This window comes from Triticum aestivum, chromosome 6D (assembly GCF_018294505.1).
Source record: "Triticum aestivum cultivar Chinese Spring chromosome 6D, IWGSC CS RefSeq v2.1, whole genome shotgun sequence".
Classification (NCBI taxonomy): domain Eukaryota; kingdom Viridiplantae; phylum Streptophyta; class Magnoliopsida; order Poales; family Poaceae; genus Triticum; species Triticum aestivum.
In genome coordinates this window covers 265,851,542-265,871,890 of record NC_057811.1, presented here as the reverse complement: position 1 = coordinate 265,871,890, position 20,349 = coordinate 265,851,542, and the positions used below count along the sequence as shown (strand labels likewise).

Below are 20,349 nucleotides of genomic sequence, written 5' to 3'. Positions count from 1 at the left end.
GTGGATCCTGTCGGGTCGGCGGTAGTTCGGAAGTTCGGGAGGGCCCTGTCGGGCCCTATATAGGGGCTGCTGTGATCCAAATAACTATTCTAATCCTGGGATTAGAATAGTGTTGTCATATATATATATATATATATATATATATATATATATATATATATATATATATATATCCAGTTGGATGTAGGTGATCGTGAGTTATTATTTTTGACATTACCCTTGTGGTAAGTAAGTTCGGAGGCGAAATCATAAGCCCCTATCTTTCTATATGTTTGACTAAGACTTTTGCTCTATAAATATGCCTTGAGTGTCAGCAATCATGGAAGATAAATGATGGTTGAGTATGTGAACTTGCTAAACAAAGCTCTTACATAGACTCTTCCTAAAAATATGATAGATTGTGATTGTTTCAATGATTGAGATCATAGTTTGTTAGTTTCCAATAAAGTTTATGTTTCATACTTTAGCTTGTGAATGAATTGTTACTCTAGCATGAAAAGTTTTATGATGATATATTGATGTTATGATAATGACCATGATGCTTCCATGTTCGTATTTTATTTTTATCCACACCTCTCTCTCTAAACATGTGGTCATGATTATCGATTTCGGCTTTCGCTTAAGGACAAGCAAGGTCTAAGCTTGGGGGAGTTGATACGTCCATTTTGCATCATGTTTTCATATTGATATTTATTTCATTATGGATTGTTATTTCACTTTATAATACAATTCTTATGTCTTTTCTCTCTTATTTTGCAAGTTTCACATGAAGAGGGAGATTGCCGGCAACTGGAATTCTGGACCGGAAAGGGCTATATTGGAGACACCTTTTCTGCACAACTCCAAATGAGCTGAAAATTGGCGGAGAATTATTTTGGAATATATAAAAAATATTGGCAAAAGAATCAACAGAAGGGGGTCCACCAGGCTACCACAAGCCTGGGCCCCCCTAGGGCACGTCCCTTGAGTTTGTGGGGCCCCTGGCAGGCCTCCGAAGCCTATCTTCTGCTCTATGATCCCATTTGACCTTGGAAAAAATCAGAAAGAAGGTTTCGGGACGAAGCGCTGCCGTCTCGAGGTGGAACCTGGGCAGGAGCACTTTTTCTCTCAGGCGGAGCGATTCCACCGAGGAAACTTACCTCCGGGAGGGGGAAATCGAAGCCGTCGTCATCACCAACGATCCTCTCATTGTGGGAGGACCAATCTTCATCAATATCTTCACCAAGACCATCTCATCTCAAACCTTAGTTCATCTCTTGTATGCAATCTTTGTCTCAAAACCTCAGATTAGTACCTGTGGGTTGCTAGTAGTGTTGATTACATCTTGTAGTTGATGCTAGTTGGTTTATTTGGGGGATGATTATATGTTCATATCCTTAATGATATTCAATACCCCTCTAATCTTGAACATGAATATGATTTTTGAGTAGTTGCTTTTGTTCTTGAGGACATGGGAGAAGTCTTGTCATAAGTAATCATGTGAAATTGGTATTCGTTCGATATTTTGATGATATGTATGTTGTTGCTTCCTTTTTAGTGGTGTCATGTGAACGTCGACTACATGACACTTCACCATACTTGGGCCTAAGGGAAGGCATTGTGGAGTAGTAATTAGAGGATGGGTTGCTAGAGTGACAGAAGCTTAAACCTTAGTTTATGCGTTATTCCATAAGGGGCTGATTTTGATCCATATGTTTCATGCTATGGTTAGATTTATCTTAATTCTTCTTTCGTAGTTCGGATGCTTGTGAGAGGGGGTAACTTTCAGAGCTGTATGCGCGTCAAACGACCGCTGAAACGAACATGTGTGGTCGTTTGAAACGTCGTCTTTTGTGTTGTCTTTTTGTGCTCTGATGAAACGGATGTCAAATATTCGTACAAACTCGGATTTGACGTTCTTGGGCTTATTGGGTTCGTATGGATGACGTTGGTCCATTTCTGGTCTTAGATCTTGATTTGGAGCACTTTGGAAAAATGACTTTTTCCGACATTCGAAATGGCTAAGCCTGACCCCTCGCTGACTCCGTATAGAACCCATCCTTGGTCGTTTCATCGTTCTTGGTCCTAGGTTGCTCCAAAACACCTATATACGCAAGAAAACAAAGGAAACTAATAAAAACCAAATGAATGCACAAATGTGCTATGCTCACAATGATAAGTGGAAAAAACCGGTAATCATGCATAATGGACATATATTTGGTCTAGTGGGACATAATATACGAGGAGAACATGCAAAATATGAGCTCTAAAAATTCCTAAAATATAGAGCAATCAACCTCCCCACGCTTAAACCTTGCTCGTCCTCGAGTAAGAAGGTTGACTACCAAGAGCTCATTGCTACCAACTCTAAAGCATACATTGAACGAAACCCCAAAACTGATAACCATGTTCATCGTGCAAGCATGAAAAATTTAACTAGCAAGGGAGTAATACAAGCTATCCCCTTAGTTCCATTGCCATGGAGTGTGAGAAAGAGGAAAATATTTTTGTGGAGCCAAAATTCCCATTGCCAAAGGTTCTGAGAGGAGGTCAATATTATGTTAGGAACACATCAATAACCATCATAGACAAAATAAATCAAGCATTAGCGATCACTTCAAAATCACCAACCCGAGGCATACCAGGTACAATAGCAAGATCATCTGTCTGCATTATTCAACCGCTTAACAACCTATGCAGCACTGAGCGCAAACCTATGCCTCGCACTTAAGGGAATGACAGAAAATGGTTGGGGCTTTGAGAAGTAAAAAAACAAAGAAAGTCTTGCAACAAAGTAGCTGACCATTAGGCAATGGAGAAGGCCTTATGATCAATGTCAACGCAAGGATTAGTGATCGCCATGCAACTAAGATGCACATAGAGCTATGAATATGTGAAAGCTCTCCTATGGACTAAGTGGGGGTGCATCCAACTTGCTTGCTCATGAAGACCTAGAGCTTTTGAGGATGCTCGTCATTGGAATATACAAGCCAAGTCTTTTAGTGTAGGTTCCCACTAGTATGAAATATGAAGCTCATGAAACTTTCTACTTGACAATCCATGAAGTGGTGCTACTTTGAAGCATAAGTGTGGTAAAAGGATAGTTGCATGCCCCTTATCTCTAATGATCATGCTCGGGGCATGTATCATAGTACAAACCACATCGGGACCTTCCTAACCCGAAGGCCTCCCATGTGGGTCGGCTTATGGACAACCCCCACTACTGCAGGATGCTACTAACGCGACACTACGATCAGAGACCCTTTGACGAAACTGTGTACGATGCATTAATCTCAAACGGTGATGTAAAAAAATTGTCAAAAAAGATGCAAAACATTTGCGATGAAGTATACATCAAACACGGTTCAGATTTTAGTTGCGTGTGCGATGCGGGGCATACGGTTCAGTTCAATTAACTGTTTGCGATGAGGCAGAACAAAAGAAACGGGCAGCCATATGAAGGTGTGTGCGATATATGGCATACAATTCACTCAGATAAACTATTTGTGATGAGGCGGAACAACAGAAACGGGCAGCCAGATGAAGGTGTGTGTGATATACGGCATACAGTTCACTCGGATGAACTATTTGTGATTAGGCAACACAAAAGAAATGGTCAGCCAGATCAAGGTGTGTGTGATATACAGAATACGGTTCACTCGGATGAATTGTTTTCGGTTAGGCAACGCAACAGAAACGGTTTAGCCAAATCAAGGTGTGTGCAATGGAGGGCATACAGTTCATTCCAATAAACTGTTTGTGTTGAGCCAAGAGAACAGAAACGTTTCACATAAACGAGATGTGTGTAATACGCGGCAAACATCCAATTATATAGGTGGTTAGTACACACATGACATTTCCACACACCAAAGTAAACTATTACATGCATAATTAACTAGGATAAATGATCATCTGATCATCATCTACTTCTTGTGCTAGCTCGATGTTCCTTCTATGCTAAGTTTCCATTAATTGATGGTGTTTTATGAACACACCACCGTTTCCCACCATTTCCTCACTGATTTCCTGCCACCCAGCGATGTTGCGCATAAACCTAGACAGCGCGCGACCCATGGAGGCAACAAGCGCAGCCTGTAGCACATCCACCTTTTCCAAGCATGCCAACCCACCAAAGCGCCGCCTCTGCCATCAACCTCGTCGACGAGGAAAACGTGAAGGTGCCATGGCCATTCGAGGCTGAGGCGCTCCCAGGCAACGCGATGGACGACGCCTGATGCGCGTCATCGCCAGGGTTGAGGAGACCCTTGGCGCATCGCGCTTTAGCGCCGCGGGTCAAGATAGGCATGTCAGCGCCGAGAGGCTGCAGCTCACTGTTCAACATGATCGATGGCGCGCCATAGAGCAAGCTAGGTGCGTCCATGCCGATAGGCTACGGCTTGCCGCACGGCGAGACTGTTGGAGCGCCGCACAGCAGGAGGCGCGGCACGCCGCACAGCAAGAGCGGATCCATCAGCGCTTGCCTACTGTCGACAAGGCGTCACAGCTAGGTACACGTCCCGTCAGTACCCCCATTCCTCGCCAGGAGTGGGCAGAGGCCCCCTGCGCCGTACTTGCACCAGAGGCCGGCCGCGCCGTACTTGTACCAGATGCCCACCGCGTCGTTCGCATGGGTCGCGCCATTCGCCTTGTCTGCGGCCCGCTCGATGCCAACGCGCTGGTCGCTAGGCTCGACCACCTCCTTGGCCCAGGTGTCCACCTGGGTGCTGTAGAGGAACATGGTCGTCGCATCCTCGAGCTGGTGATCTCCGATGAAATAGCCAACTTGGAGCTCGAGATCGCTCTCTAGATGTACTGCGAGCATGTCGACCGCTTGGACGAACGCCTGGACGAGTTCAGGCAGAGCCAAGAGCTACCATAGGTAAGGGCTGCTGGTCATGGTCTCATGGACGCGTTTTATTTTGTTGAGTCATTTCGATGTGGATCGCTATGTATTCACAGCAATCATAATATTGCTTTGTTTATTGCTCTGTTTCAATGTGTGTACTCTGTTTTCCGTTCTTATATGTTCTGTTTCAATGTGTGTGTATATGCTTTCTATTCTGTATATGTGGATGATAATAGCTAGATGCAAAATATTATACAAAAACAGATAGAAAATGGAATTCATAATAAATATATTAATTGTTCATTAGTTCATTATAGGATATATATAATATCATCACATATATGTGATGATACTTAACTACTAGGTACAATGCATAAAATTGAAAACGAACAATACTAAAACTAATAATCCCTCCTGGGGGCAGTATTTCGGCAGCCCCTCGCCAGCAGCTCCCTAGTGCGTGGCGTCTTCCCAGCGCGGAAGCAGTACTCCGCTTCCTCCGCCTTGCAGCGCTTGACGTACTGATCTGCCTCTTGCTGGCAGACTAGTGCGAACGATATTGCCATTTTGTTGGGCGCCCACCAGAGCTCCTCATCGACGTCATGCTAGAGCTTATTGGCCAATCTCCACGTAGCGATGAGGCGCGTAACACCTTTAACCTTCCTCGCGAAGTACCAGTCTTCGTACACCTCCTCCGCACGATGACGCGCCCGCCCCCAAAGCTCCACCACCTCCTTTTTCCAGGCGACATCACGGGCTTCATAGGCCTCCTGGTACCTGGCTTCCTCCTCCGCCATCTCCTTCTTGAACGCCACTTGCCTGGCTTTCTCAGCCAGCGGGAGCGACTTCCATAGACAATAATTGTACTGGCCCCAAAACCACTCCAAAGTTGGGGGTCCGGCGCAACCTCGTCCGGCGGCGCGTAGGGGTCCTCCTCGTCGCTGCTCGTCGACCGAGCGTGGGAAGATCGGCGGCGCCATGGCCGAGATTTAAGATATATATATATATATATATATATATATAGAGAGAGAGAGAGAGAGAGAGATAGATAGATAGATAGAGAGATAGAGAGAGAGAGGGAGGGAGGGAGGGAGAGAGAGGGAGAGAGAGGGCGAGTGAGGGAAGGATGTAGATGAGAATGCAGGCGGGACGACGTGAGCAAGGTAGTATTTATTGGCGGCCGGAATCTAGATCGACGGGAACAATACACACGCTGGTCGTCGGAATTTAGTAGAACCGTAGTTTGAATTACACACGATTCCCGCAGCAAAATTCATGTGTGAACTTAATAGCTAACGGTTTCTAATACAGAACCATGTCTGATTAATAACCCGCGCTTCCAAACCTCGAGGCGCCAAATAGAGTGTCAATCGTGTGGGGCCCGGTTGTCTTGCCAGATCTTTACATTTTATTTTTTAAACACCAGATATTTACATCGTCTGGTGATTTTTTAATTTTTTTGGAATTTAAATGCCATGGCACTCCATGCATCTGTCCAAGCCGTGGCACCAATATGTTCGAAAATTCGTTCCAATTTACTGCACATGGAATTAACTCGCACACAAATACACAAATATTTTTTTCAAACCGTTATGGTTAGCCGCTACATGTAGATGTAGTTCAAATTTGGATTATGGTCATTAAATGGCTAGAAAATCACTTAAATGTCTTAAAAAGGTCAAATGACCCCTGAAATTTTCCAAATTTTGACAAGGCAGTTGTATTAGTGGACGTTAACTATATAAATTTTTTTAAGCCCATAAGAGGAAGCTATCGCCCGTTCATCATCAAACATGCATTGTTCCCTCTCGAAACCACGAGCCTTCTAGTGAGTTGCTCTGGTTTATGAGGGGTGTGTGTCCAAACTTCCGTCAAACATGCAAGATTTTTTAGCACATCATCTTGGTGGCATGACATTACATCAAGCAAGGTTTCATGTGTTTCTGATCTTTTTTAATTTTTTGGAATTTAAATTCCATGGCACTCCATGCTTAATTGTGTCATAGCCGTGAGACCAATATGTTTGAAAATTCCTTCCAATTTACTGCACATGGAATTAACTCGCACATAAGTAGACAAAATATGACTTTTCGAACTGTTATGGTTAGCTGTTGCATGTACATGTAGTTCAAATTTGAATTACGGTAATTAAATGGCTAGAAAATCAATTAAATGCCTTAAAAGGTCAAATGAGCCCTGAAATTTTCCAAAATTTGACATGATAGTTGTATTAGTACTACAAATTTTCTCGAACATTTAAAACACCACCCGTTGCCACTTTACTCCAAATTCGTCTTTCACATCTAATAAAAAATATCAACAACATCACACACAGTTTTTTGTAGAAACCATTTGCGATGAAAATTTGTGAGTCTATTTAAGTCTTCCTCCTTAAGCTTCGCCGGCTTGTCTGCTCCAGTGCCGGCAACCTCCGAATCCATGAATCCCCATCCCCATTCCTGCAACCCCTTCTTGCAAAGATGACACCGTGGAAACGCTTCGTGAAGACCTGTACGGTTGTCGCGTCTTCCCCGAGCGCGGCCGCCTGTGCCGAGAGCGCGGCCGCCTACGCCTAGAGTGTCGCCGCATCCGCATTGAGGGCAGTTGCATCCGTCGAGAGGGTATCAGCGACAGCCGACAAGGCAGCTGCAGCAGCCGAGACGGCTGCAGCTGTTGCTGCGACAGCGGCTGCAAACACCGAGAGCGCTCGAGCTATCATCCGTGCCGCCGATGTCGCCCTGGCCCGGGTCGAGGCTATCCACGCCAAGATCGAGGATGCACACGCCAAGATATTCCAGGCCACCTCGGAATCCAGCATGCAACCCACGTCCGAAAAGGTGGCAGTGGCCATGGAGCAGGAGATCGCCGAGCGGGAGCTGGAGATGCAGGAGGCGGCGGAGATCGAGGAGCACCGGGAGGAGGAGTTGCACGTGGCTGAGGTCGAGGTAGAGAAGAGTCTATCCGTCGAGGAATCGGCGCAGAGTACCAACGCGAGCTCTGGCGTAGCCACTACTACAAGTACTACAACCTTTAGGACGAGCTTGAGGACGAGGACGTGGTCGACTTCAGCAGGGGGGATGCGGAGTCCACCAGCGGCGGCATGTCGCCAGGACAAGTCATCGACGTCTCATCCCACACCAGTGATGCATAGGCCGGCGCGGCGGTGGCTTTGTTAAAATTGTGTGTACTTAAGCTTTGTTTTTAATGCTGGTCTTTTGTTAGAGGAATGTTTAGGTCAACTAGCTCTGTTTAATTACTAAAATTGCTCGATTTAGTAAGTGTGGTTTCTGGCACCCCGGCTCAGAGAAACCGGAACGCCCCGTATTCCAGCCCAGAGATCGAGGTGAAGTCTTCTGGAATACGGCACTGCTTAGCATAGAACAAACCAGCTTTCTATTATTACACGAATATGAATACGAGGTCTCTAATATTACAATGAATAACATCGGCACGGTGACACTACGCCATCCTCAGTTGCTCTATGCAAGCAGCATAACAAGTTGAGGCAGCGGAACAACTACTGGTAGCGGAACAACGGACGGTGATGATGGACTCCAATCCGCAGGGACTCTGGCTGGAACGTTTATCCTAGCTCGCGAACACAGGAACCACACCAAACAAGCAAGCAATCCAGGCACGACCTGCAAACTGGCATGACACGCCAGGTCAGTACATTGAATGTACTTGCAAGCTCACAATAACCAGAAGCATTCAAGACAAACAACAGCATGGCAATTACAGGTTAAGCAGGAATTTTCATGAGATCATCAGGATAACATGGCATGGACAACATGAACATAATATCGCTAGAGCGATATGATCAAGGCATGAACATATAAATCCGATGATACTAGCATGCAACATGATGACACTATATGCACCACTTAATTTGTGCGGGTTACCTCGTAACCAAACAGTGATCCTTCCGGCGATCCCAACCATGACCAACACTTTGTCTCAACGGTGATCTTTCCGGCGATCCCAACCATGACCAACACTTGGTCTGAAACGATGATCTTTCCGGCGATCCCAACCAACTTATCTCGTCATCGAACCGGGGTTGTTCTTAAGCACATTATGATTAATATTGTTGACTCACAGTGTGACCGACACGAACTGAGCCCTTATCTGCGAGCGCGGCTATCGATAGATTTAATATACACTCTGGAGAGGTTAGTACACTGTACCCACACCACAGAACCCATGGCCTCGCACTCCCATTCGGGTGGACCAACGACGTTCTGACAAAACCGATCTACTGCCGTGACACTCTCCCGGCCACTCCGACCAACTCCCCTTTGGGCTAAGTCCTGGGTGGCCCCGTGCCTACCAAAGGCACCAACGGCCACCGTCGTGGCCAAAACATAAACGGTCCCAAACAAGGACCACCCGGGTACAACAACAACAACAACGGGCACACAAGGTTATGTCTGCTTACCGGGCCAGGGTACCGCATGCCCATAACCTTCCCTCGTTGGAGGCACCGGCGAGAGGCATGACAATAGACCCAGTTAGGACCTTCCCATAAAGGTAAGCGTGGTTGCACTGGTCAGCTCGATATGGTGGCACCATGACTCAGCCAACAGTTGTTCAAGTTCAATTTAATCCGGTTAAACTAGAATGCAATATGCTGAGTAATGATAAAATAACATGATGCAATTACAATGCATGAGCATGATATCAACATAAGCACGGGTGCAACATAACTATCCACCATATCCACAATGAATTATGTCCAACTGAGCATGGCATACTGACTAGCATGAACATCACAAGAACATACTTCTCCGAGACATAGCATGAACACTAGCATCAACAATAAATATCATGCAAGAACATATCAACAATGCCATCATGCAAGCATTTGACCAGCTGGATGCAATGGAACATGCACAACAACGGTACTTGGAACAGACAGTAGTCATGCACCGAAGACTATCACCAACATCAACATGTACTACTAGCAAGCATAAGCATATGAAAGAAATACTAGCAACTAGCAGGGCATGATAACCAGGTGCATAACAACATAGCAAGAAAGTAAGCACTAACCAAGAATCATAACCGAACAACGATAACCATATTTTAAACAAGCAAATAGTTAATAAATATTCAAGTTGAAAACCATGGCTACTGCATGACTATCATGCAAGTGGGTATTGTGGCTTGCCTGGGGTGACGGAGACTGCAGGAAAAAGTGCGGTGAAGCCGCGGAACGAAACACCGGACGGTTTTCTCTTGGAGGGGGCTGATTAGAGGCAAGGTCAAAATGGTCATTTTCACTGTGAGAATACCTAGTGAAAATGTTACCAAAAGATAGAGCTCGACGAGACGAATAAGTGAGCGCTGGTTTCACCTCGATCGGAGTTACGGTTGCGGAGTTATGATGTGTGGAAGAAGAAGGACCATTCCGTGAAGATTTTATCACCAATGGGTCCCTGAGTGGATAAGGCAGAGGCGCATATTAGGAAATACGCTTTCCGAATCTGGAAAACATACTACGGGGCGAAGAGGATAAAGAATACGCTTTCTGAATAAGAAAACGCACTTTGAGCAGAACAGAAACGGGAATACGCTTTCACAATCTTAAAGCGTATTGCCCGAAATGCGTCTCCACTTAACGTACCTGGGCCCGGGGTGTGTGGCTGGCACGTGGGGTCCAGCGGCCAGGGGGGCCGAGCCAGGTCGTCGTCTTCCTCCTCCTGCCTCCCCGATCGGAGACAGAGTAGCGAAGCAGGGGAGGTGGGCGCCGCGAGGGGCCCAGGCGGCTCCGGCCAAGTCCGGCCAGGCGGAGGCCACCGGCGGGCGCGGATCGGCCGGCCGCAGCAGAGAGAGGCAGCAGGGACGGCGGGGATGCCTAGGGGAAGTGGCGATGGGAGGAGAACAGAGAGGAGCTGGGCGGGCGCTGGCGATGGAACGGGCTGCTCCGGCCACCTCAGGCCAAGGCGCGGGCACCGGCGGGTTCAGGGCAGAGCACCGCATCCATTCAGAGGCAAAGGAGGTGCCGGAGAGTGGTGGAGAGGCAGGGAGGTGCGGCGACCGGGGAGGCTACAGAGAGCTCGGGTGGTGGAGGTACTCGGTGAAGCAGCGGCTCCGGCGAGGGGGCAAGGGGTGGGGGCGAACCGCGGGTAGGAGGGGAACGCGTAGGACGGGTCGGGAGGTGGAGAGGTGGACTATGCTCGCCGGAATCAAGAAGACCGGCAATGGCCGAGGCGAACTCTGGCGAGATCGGGCGACTCTACAGGTCGCGGAGGCTTGGGGAGAGGCTGGTGAGGTGCGGAGGGGTTCGGGGGTCCTTATATAGGCGCGGGGGAGAGCCCTAGAGCTCACGAGCGAGCTCCCGACCAAGCTTTAATGGTGGGCAGAGGCTGGACGCGGCACGGGCATGGAGCTAGCGGCTCATTTATGGCGAACCACGACGAAGCAGCGACGCAGGGTGATGCAGTCGAGCACGGGCGAGCTCCAGGACATGAATGGAGGTCGAGACGAGGAGGGAGGAGACGAGCACAGTGGCCGGACCGAGCCAGAGCTTGCACTGTGCGTGACGCCAGCGTGCTCACCACGGGCATTGGTGCAAACGGCGCGTTCTGGCAGGGCCTACCATGTCCAGTAGATAGACCGCCGTGCCCTTAGTCAAAATGAGGAAATAAATCAGTCTAGGGGCAAAGAAGAGATTTGCACGTAGCTCCAAAGTAAATCAACAGGAAGGTGCTTGTAACTTTCTGTGGTTAAATCAGCTTGGTAACGTGGTAAATAGTTTGTCTGGCGATGATCACATGCTAAGGTGATGTTGATCACCGAAAATCAGACTAAGAGGAGGAGTTTAGATGAGGGTTGCTGTAGAAAGTGCAAAACTGGCCAGAATTAGGGATTTGGATGATGCACTCACATACTTGATTCTCATGAGCTGAAATTTGGCAGAGTGGGTTCATATGATGGTATGAAGCTTCTGTAAAGAGTTCATGCCATTTGGAAATACCAAAGTGGCACTTGCTTCACAAAGCTCCATTCCGGACAAAAACTTGGAAAATTGCACATGGCAATTGGATTAACGAATTTAGCTAAAACTTGGTGGAGAGAGTTTATATAGGTAGAAGCATGTCCTGGTAAAGTTTCAGCTCAATTGAAGCAATATAAAATATAGTTGCTTCACAAACTGAAAATCTGACCAGAAACTAAGATTTGGGGCTGGGCTCACATAGATGAGTTACATGAGCTCATAGTTGGTGCAGAGTCATGATTTGATCATATGAAGGACCTTGCAAAATTGCAACTCATTTGGATATGCCTAGAATATAGCTTCTTCACAAAGTTCCTTCCTGGACAGAAACTTGGGAAAATTGCTGAAAATTATTTACTAGGCAAATTGAGTTGAATTTTGGCATGAGCCAATGATATGGACAGGAAAAGTTGTCCAAGAAGTCTGGGGTCAATCAAGCAAAAATAAATAGCACTTCCTTTGCAAAGTGCCATTTAGGACAGAATAGGAAAAGAATTATTGGAGGATTATTTTTGAACATGGCAATGAAATATTTTGCCATATTTGAGCAAGATAGGATCCAAACAATTTATGAGAATTATTTTAGAATTTTAGGAGTGACAGAAATATAGGTTGCTTCACAACCTAGGGTTTTAAGGGTTATTCCTTTATCAAAAAAGGAATATTTCCAATAAAAAGAATATTGGGTTAGGTCAAGGATGGAAATGACATGATCTTTGGTGCTAAGGAGGCCAGCGCAGGCGAAGAGTACCGAGGCATCAGGCAAAGGTTGCCATATTGGTGCAACGAGACCAAGACCAGGAGGACGGCCAGGCGGAGGTCATCGTGGAGCCCAAGACGGCGTCACCCCAGGGCTTTTTGCAGGCGAAGACCACTTTTGTCAGGATAGCTTGTACTAGCTGTCCCCTTTCAAATTTCCCCGCTGTTGTTGGCTTCCTTCCCGCTCGATATTTGGGAAGAGGACCAGGGCCTATATAAGTAGAGCTAGCCACCACAGTAGAGGCAGTTTGAACTGGACGAATCCTCACGCCACAAGTTCACAAGCACAAGAACACCTCAACCTCAGGAGGCTGTTCTTCCCTTGTACTGTTCATCATCAGCCCAAGAGGCAATCCACCACCACCACACTAGAGTAGGGTATTACACCACAACGGTGGCCCGAACCAGTATAAACCTCGTGTCTTTCTGCGTTGCGAGTTCGACGAGTTCATTCGCAAGATCTTAGCGAGCTAGAGCGTAGATCGGTAGGAGGGAGACACTTCGCGCGCACCCCAGTGTTCGAACCTTAATGGTTTGCCGGAACCCCACATCCAACATTTGGCGCGCCAGGTAGGGCTGCGCCGTAGTTTTTCCTTCCATCAGTTCGTTGCTCCATCGCTCCGTCGTTTCCATGGCGGACGCTCGCCATGCTCGAGCTGAGCGTCGGGCTGCCCTCTCCGCCCACGTTGCTCAGACGACTCCCGTAGGCGGGCCACCTCGTCGTTCTCCGTCTCCCGCCGCCAACGCTGCCACCGGCCCGGCGGGGAACGAGCAGCAAGCGTCCTCGCTGCATCCTTCGGTGCGGTAAGACGGCCGCACTGCTACTCCATCGCTTACCCCTGCCGGTTCCTCGTCTCACGCGCACCGCGCTCCCATGGAGGCACGGGCCGCGCTCATCACGGCGAACGAGCTCCTGCATTACCGCCCCATCGATGACCTCTATGAGGAGTGGCTCGACCGCGTCGCCGAGCTCGTCCGCGCCGCAGGGGGCTCTCCGGCGCCGTCCCACTCTCTGCCTCCCCTCAACCAGCCGCGGGCGACGGGGCTCATGGCACGCCTCCACCACCTCAACCCCAAGACGGTGCCTTGGCACCAAGGCGCGCGCCTCCACGGCGTAATCCACCGCGCCCGGCGCCCGCACGTGAAGAAAGAAGCTGCCAAGAAATCCCGCGGCCGCGAGAAGCTGCGCCGGCGCTCCCCGCGCCACCTCGTCAAGACCGCGTGCCACCTGCAGTGGCGCAGCGCGGACCTCGCCAAGACCAAGCTCCACCTCAAAAATGGGCCCGGCCGACCACGGCCGGTTGCCGCACCTTCACCCCCGAGCTGCGTAGCATCGCCTGGCCAGGCAAGTTCAAACCAGATCTGCCTCCTCGCTACGACGGCACCGCCGACCCCGTGGAGTTCCTGCAGCTCTATGAGTTGAGCATCGAAGCGGCCAACGGCGATGAAAAAGTCAAGGCGAACTGGTTTCCCATGGCTCTCAAGGATGGGGCCCGCTCCTGGCTCCTGAACCTGCAGCACGGCTTGATCTCCTCCTGGGACGAGATGCGCGACCGCTTCGTCACCAACTTCCAGGAACTACAAAAAAATACACTTCCGTGATGATACGTGTTTGTCATAGTAGGTCGCGTTTTCTTTCATGCATGTACATCCATGAAAAATTTATGACAGAATCAAGATAGTCATACCTGTGCTGTCGTAGAAGTGTTCCATGACATTGCCAAAATTATCATCACGGAAGTGTCCACTTCCATGACGATAAATCGCGCGTCACAGAAGTGCTTTCGTCAAGGGTGACCGACACGTGGCATCCACCGTAACGGAACGCCGTTAAGCTATCGGGTCGGGTTTTGGATCCGATAACCCGTTAACAGCCCCGACCAATGGGGATTTTCCACGTGTAAAATCATCATTGGCTGGAGGAAACACGTGTCGGCTCATCGTTGGGACAGATGTCATCCACTCATTGGACGGAAGGCGCCTATGATACGTCGACACGTGGCACGGCACAACAGAGGCCCATTCCTATGAAAAGGCCGGCCCGTTTGACTTGGTCAAAAGGTGGCGGGCCGGCCCATGGAAAGCCTGTTAACGGCCTGTTCGCATATAGCCCATTTACAGCCCGCTAACCCAAGGCCCGTTACGCCCTATCCGAATTAGGCTTAGTAGCATCATCTGGGCCATCCAATATGATTCCAGCCCGTTTTCACTTCTGGCGCATGTATGGCCCATGATGTCTTTCGGCCCATATGAGGCCCTATGTAACTCTTGGCCTATTAACGGCCCGTGGTGAAACTGGCCCGTAATGAATAGTGTATCACTTTACACCCATTAACGGCCCGTGGTGAAACTGGCCCGTAATGAACAGTGTATCACTTTATACCCATTAACGGCCCGTTATTTCGTTGGGCCATTTCTAGCCCATGTTATCTTTCGGCGTTCTCAGAGCCCATTTATTCTTGGGCTCATTTCCAGCATTCATTTACTTATGGCCCGTTACTGTCATTTTCTGCTTGTGGGCCAAATTCAGCCCGTGGTTACAGTCGGCTCGTTTGTGGTACGTTAATACGTTGGGCCGTTTTCATAGCGTCTTCAAATACGGCCTATTAACGATGGCCCGTTATGGTCGGCCCATGAACGGATGATTCCAACTCTAGCCCGTTTACGGCCATAATGCGGTCTGTTTGGCCCATGTTTGGCCAATCGATCATACGGCCCGTATAAGGCCCATTGATGATACGGCCCGCAGAAGGCCCATTGTTTCTACGGCCCGTAGAAGGCCCATTATTTCTACGGCCCGTAGAAGGCCCACTATTTCTACGGCCAGTAGGAGGCCCAGTGTCACTACAGTAAATATTAGCTCATGGTTATTGTGGCCTAGTTTTAAAAAATAGGTTATTGCAGCCACTAGCTAACCACGGAAAAAGAACTGCAATGACTACAAGCAAACAAATAAACAAGACAACAAGGAAATAAATAAGCAAGCAACTAATGCTAGGTTATCACGGCTATTACACATATTACATCCACTGGGCATCAAAGTTCGCCACCAGTGCAAATATAGGGAACAAAGCAGCATATCATATACACTGGTTGTCAAAGTTGGTGACCAGCGCAAATAAACGCCGCAGCAAAACAAATCCAGAACTGAAACCACTTCAGAAGATCTCAAGAAACAATATCCTGGGTACCCATAATGCTGGCAAGATGCTTAGCAAGCTTATTAACTTTCTCTTGTTCGGCGCTTAAATCCTCCAGCGCTTGCTGTTGCACCAAAAAATATGCATCTGAATTCTGCAGGGACTTCCTCAGTCCTTCAGCTTCCTGTCGCAGCACATCTGATCGATGTCTTTCAACTTGAAGTTGAGACTCAAGAAGACGAACTGATTCAGGCAGCGAGTTCGAAGAGCTTGTGCCAGCAGTAGTGGCCAGTAACTCGAACACTACATCAAGACAAGACTTTTGGGTTCCCTCACTGTCATCAAGATAGTTTTTATCAGCTTTCTTGGAGACCAACAGAGATGTCTCACTATCTTGAACCTTATCTTCATTACTTCCTTTACCATTGGATAACGCGGTACTATTCTTCAATATTTTGTCCGCATTCTAAAAGAGAAACAAGCAGACACATCACATGTTTACCATGTTGTATATGAAACTCATTTTGGTAGATGAGTTCAGTAGTAAAGTGGACTGGATAAGAGCATGAAACAAACATATATCTATGTACCATGGTCACTTTATGGTCTATATCATTCTAGTTTTTGTGGCCAAATCAAGATAGAGACACAGTTCAAATAATATTTGTTCAAGACAAAGCAGAATAGACAGAATATAAGTGTGGGTAAGTATAGAGCAATAACAACACTTGTAATGTGCATGACATGAGAACATAACTGTTTATTCAATTGAAACTGAAATCAACATAGAGCAGGTTACAACAGCAAACCAGTTAAAGAAACAGGTTTAAAACATACCTGTTGCGCCATTGGAGTATGAACCATAGCTACAGAACCTGACCTGAGAACAAATCTTCTTCTCCTTTAAGTGTTGAGGTGGGATTCGGAGTGGTGGTCCTCGTGCTTTGGGCACTGCAGTTCCCTTACTAACTGCTCGTGTTTGGGTGCTCTGTGGTGGAGACGGTGTTGTGTCAACTGGAACTGGGTTACTATCTGCCGGGGTTGGGGTTAGAAGGGGTGTAGCTGGTTCTCTGTCCAACTGGGTAGGGGTACAATCTGCGAGAGTCTGGGTTATGTGTGGTGGATCTGGTCCTTGGGCAAGTACAACAGTGGTTCTATCTGCATCAACTGGTAGCACTATCTTTTCTGAAGACCGTGTTGTTACTCCCTTAGATACTGCCATCACGCTCTCCAATTCAAATGGCTGATAAACAAGAAAAGTAATTGAAAGTATAGACATTGTATGATAGACAGGTGCAATGGATAGTGGGGAATAAAAGAGGGCATGAAATAATTCATATTTATGTTGTCTAACCAAACAGGATAGCATGACACAATTTCACATATATGATGCCTAACTAAACAGGATAGCATGACGCAATTTCACATTATGATGGCTAACTAAAAAAGATGGAAAGACATAGTTCAAAATATGAGACTATGTAAACAGGATGACATGACATAACTATATAATGTGTTTATTAAATAGGTTGGCATGCCATAATTCACATACATTCACGGATAGAATGCCATAATTCAAAATATGATGATTGTAAACACTAAACAGGATGAGATGATATAACTATATGATGTCTTTATTAAATGGGTTGCCATGCCATAATTCAGATAGATGATGTGTATGTACTATGTAAACATGATGGCATGATATAATTCAAATATATGATTTATATAGTAAGCAAGTAAGCAGATGGCAATCCATATATGATGTAAAAACTAAGCAATGCAAGACAACATGCATGACATGGGTAATATAACCCTGCCAAGTTTGAGCATAGACCTCAGGGGGAAATAGGACTGGTCATCAGTCTCTGAATCCTCCTCTGAGGAGCTCTCTGTAACCAGCAAGATGTCTGCTTCAGCGGGTAGCATTGTCTGCTCTGAATACCTTGTTTTCACTCCAGATACTTCCATCACCGCTTCAAATGGTTGATGCATAGGAAGAGTAGTTGAATATACAAACGTGGTCGACAAATGGAACACGTAATACAAAAAAATGATAGCATGATATAATTCACATACATGATGATTGGCTAAACAGCATGGCATTGCATAATTCACATATATAATGCCTTTGCAACAAGATAGCATTGTATAATTCACATATATAATGTCTTGCAACAAGATGGCAATGCATAATTCACATATATGGTAATTAGACACTGAACAGGTGGCATTCACACAAAGCATGTCTAAACTAATCAAAAGACATAGCAATGCGAGACACCATACGCACGATATGAGCAACATAACCCTCCCAAGTTAGAGCATACACCTCAGGGGGGAATAGGACTGGTCATCTGTCTCTGAATCCTCCTCTGAGGAGCTATCCGTAACCAGCGAGATATGCGCTTCGTCAGATAGCATAGTCTACTCTGAAGACCTTGTTTTCACTCCAGAATTTGCCATCACCGTGTCAAATGGCTGATGCACACGAAGAGCAGTTGAATGTACTAACATTGTTGACAAATGTAATATGTAACGAAAAAAAGGATGGCCTGATATAATTTACATATAAGATGACTGACTAAGCAGGATGGCATTGCAAAATTCACATATATGATGCCTGGCTAAACAAGATGGCGTTGCATAATTCACATAAATGATGAATAAACTAAACAGATGGCATTCGCACAAAGGATGTCTAAACTAAGTAGATGACATATTTGATGTATAAAGTAAGCAATGCAAGACACCATATGCATGATATAACCAACATCAGCATGCCAAGTTAGAGCGAAGACCTCAGGGGGTAAATAGGAGTTGTCTTCTCCTTCTGAATCCCCCTCAGAACAGATCTCTTCCTCTCGATTACAATCCGAAATGCGTGGAGGGGGGCTGCCTTTGCGCCTACCATGGAGCGACGTCTACATGAAATTTTATTGCCATGCAAGGCTCGTCTCTTTTGCTCTACATGTTCAGTTCCATTGTTTACAATAACTGTCATGCATAGGAATAAAACATAGTGAGATTATGTAAGGAGTGCATGCAGAAATCCAGAGTGATGGTAGCAACCTGTGGATAGACCCAAAACCAATAATAGCAGGTAGATAATGGCTTTCGTTAAAAAATACAGATGATGGCTTCTTTACTGTTTGTTTCCCACCCAACATGAAACTCATAGTAGACACCGGAGATTAACCAGATAGTAGATAGATACTATTGATAGAGGCCCTGATATGTACCCCACAACCATTTAAAAACTCAAGTTTGACCATTAGTTTGGAGCTGACTCAGAGTCTAATCGGTGAACAGGACGATAAAGTAGCATGTAATATTAAGCGATGCATAACGTAAGCAGACACGAAAGAGTGCGACCTCTCTTGCGGACCCATGTAGTCCTCGAGGTCATCTGCTCGGTTGATGATGGTAATGCAGTTTTCATGGCTGCCAGCGGCGGGGAAGAAGATCTGAGGCGGTGAAAGACAGTCTGGAGGCCGGATCCCTGCTGTGCTGGACCCTTCTGTCGTTGGAGTAGCTGAGCTGGGGTGGACGACGGCGCAGCAGGAGCGGGACAAACCAGGCAAGGTTTTCTTTGACAACTATCTGTAAGAGAAGTAATTCTGTAAGGGCTCGTTTGAATTGGAGGATTCCAACAATGCAGGGATAGGAAATAGACAGGAATAGGATAGGAATGCACGTGCAAAACAGAGAATTTAAAAACACAGGATTTCTGCCAATCTGGGTGTTTGATTCACAACAATTGGAAGATCACAGGATGCAAAGAAGCATGGTGAGATTAAGTCAAACCACAAGAAAATGTACGGTTATAATGCTATTATGCTACTATCTCTTAGTCTTGTGCTTCATGAATAGGAATTTGAAAAGGAGGACAAGTGAAAATTAAAATTCCTACGTTTTTTCTTTCAAGGAGACACTAAAGGAACAAATCCGTGTGCTCAGTGGAGAATATATATAACATGTAGAGTAAAAAGAGATGCAACAAGTTTACAACCTCTTTGGCGAAGCCATGTCGATCTCAGCGTGATTGGGTTGGCCGGTGAGGATGCTCCGACTGACTTTGTTGTCGGAGGAGGGGAAGAAGATCTTAGGCGTCTGGAGATGGAGCCCGAGGTACTGCTCCACTGTGATGGAGGGTTTCGTCGTTGGAGCAGCTCTGGTGAGTTGTACGACGCCGAGGCTGAAGCAGGACAAGAGAGACAACGAACAACGTTAACCTGAGTGGAATTCTAATAGCATCTCCAATACATGACGTAAAATACATAACCACAAAGTGCTAGATGTAAAATACATCAGCCGCTCATCTCTGAACTTAACTGTCGAAACTGAACTTAACTGTCGAAACTGAACTTAACTGTCGAAACTGAATTTTGCTGTCGAAACTGAACGCACTAGCAAGGTGAGGCTACACGTCGGTTGACTGACTTTTTCATCTCTGGTCAGTCGATTTTGCAGTCGTTGGATACGAAATCAAGGGCCTGCGGTTCATCTTCAACCTCCACCCCCTGAGCCGCCAGCCACCACCGGCCAAACAGCAGCCCCTCTCCGCTCGCGGCCGGCGGTGCGCTGCCCCGCCCGTCCCGACAACACTCCCCACCGCCGGTCCG

The 20,349-nt window shown here is 46.9% G+C and overlaps 1 long non-coding RNA gene across 1 annotated transcript; it reads right to left on the bottom strand.

The window, feature by feature from the left end:
* Window positions 1-9,945: 9,945 nt before the first annotated feature.
* LOC123141472 (uncharacterized) lies at window positions 9,946-11,173 on the bottom strand. Its single transcript, XR_006470323.1, has 3 exons — window positions 10,452-11,173; window positions 10,182-10,263; window positions 9,946-10,073 (listed from the first exon to the last, which is right to left on the bottom strand). It is a non-coding gene; the product is annotated as an uncharacterized lncRNA (long non-coding RNA).
* Window positions 11,174-20,349: the final 9,176 nt, after the last annotated feature.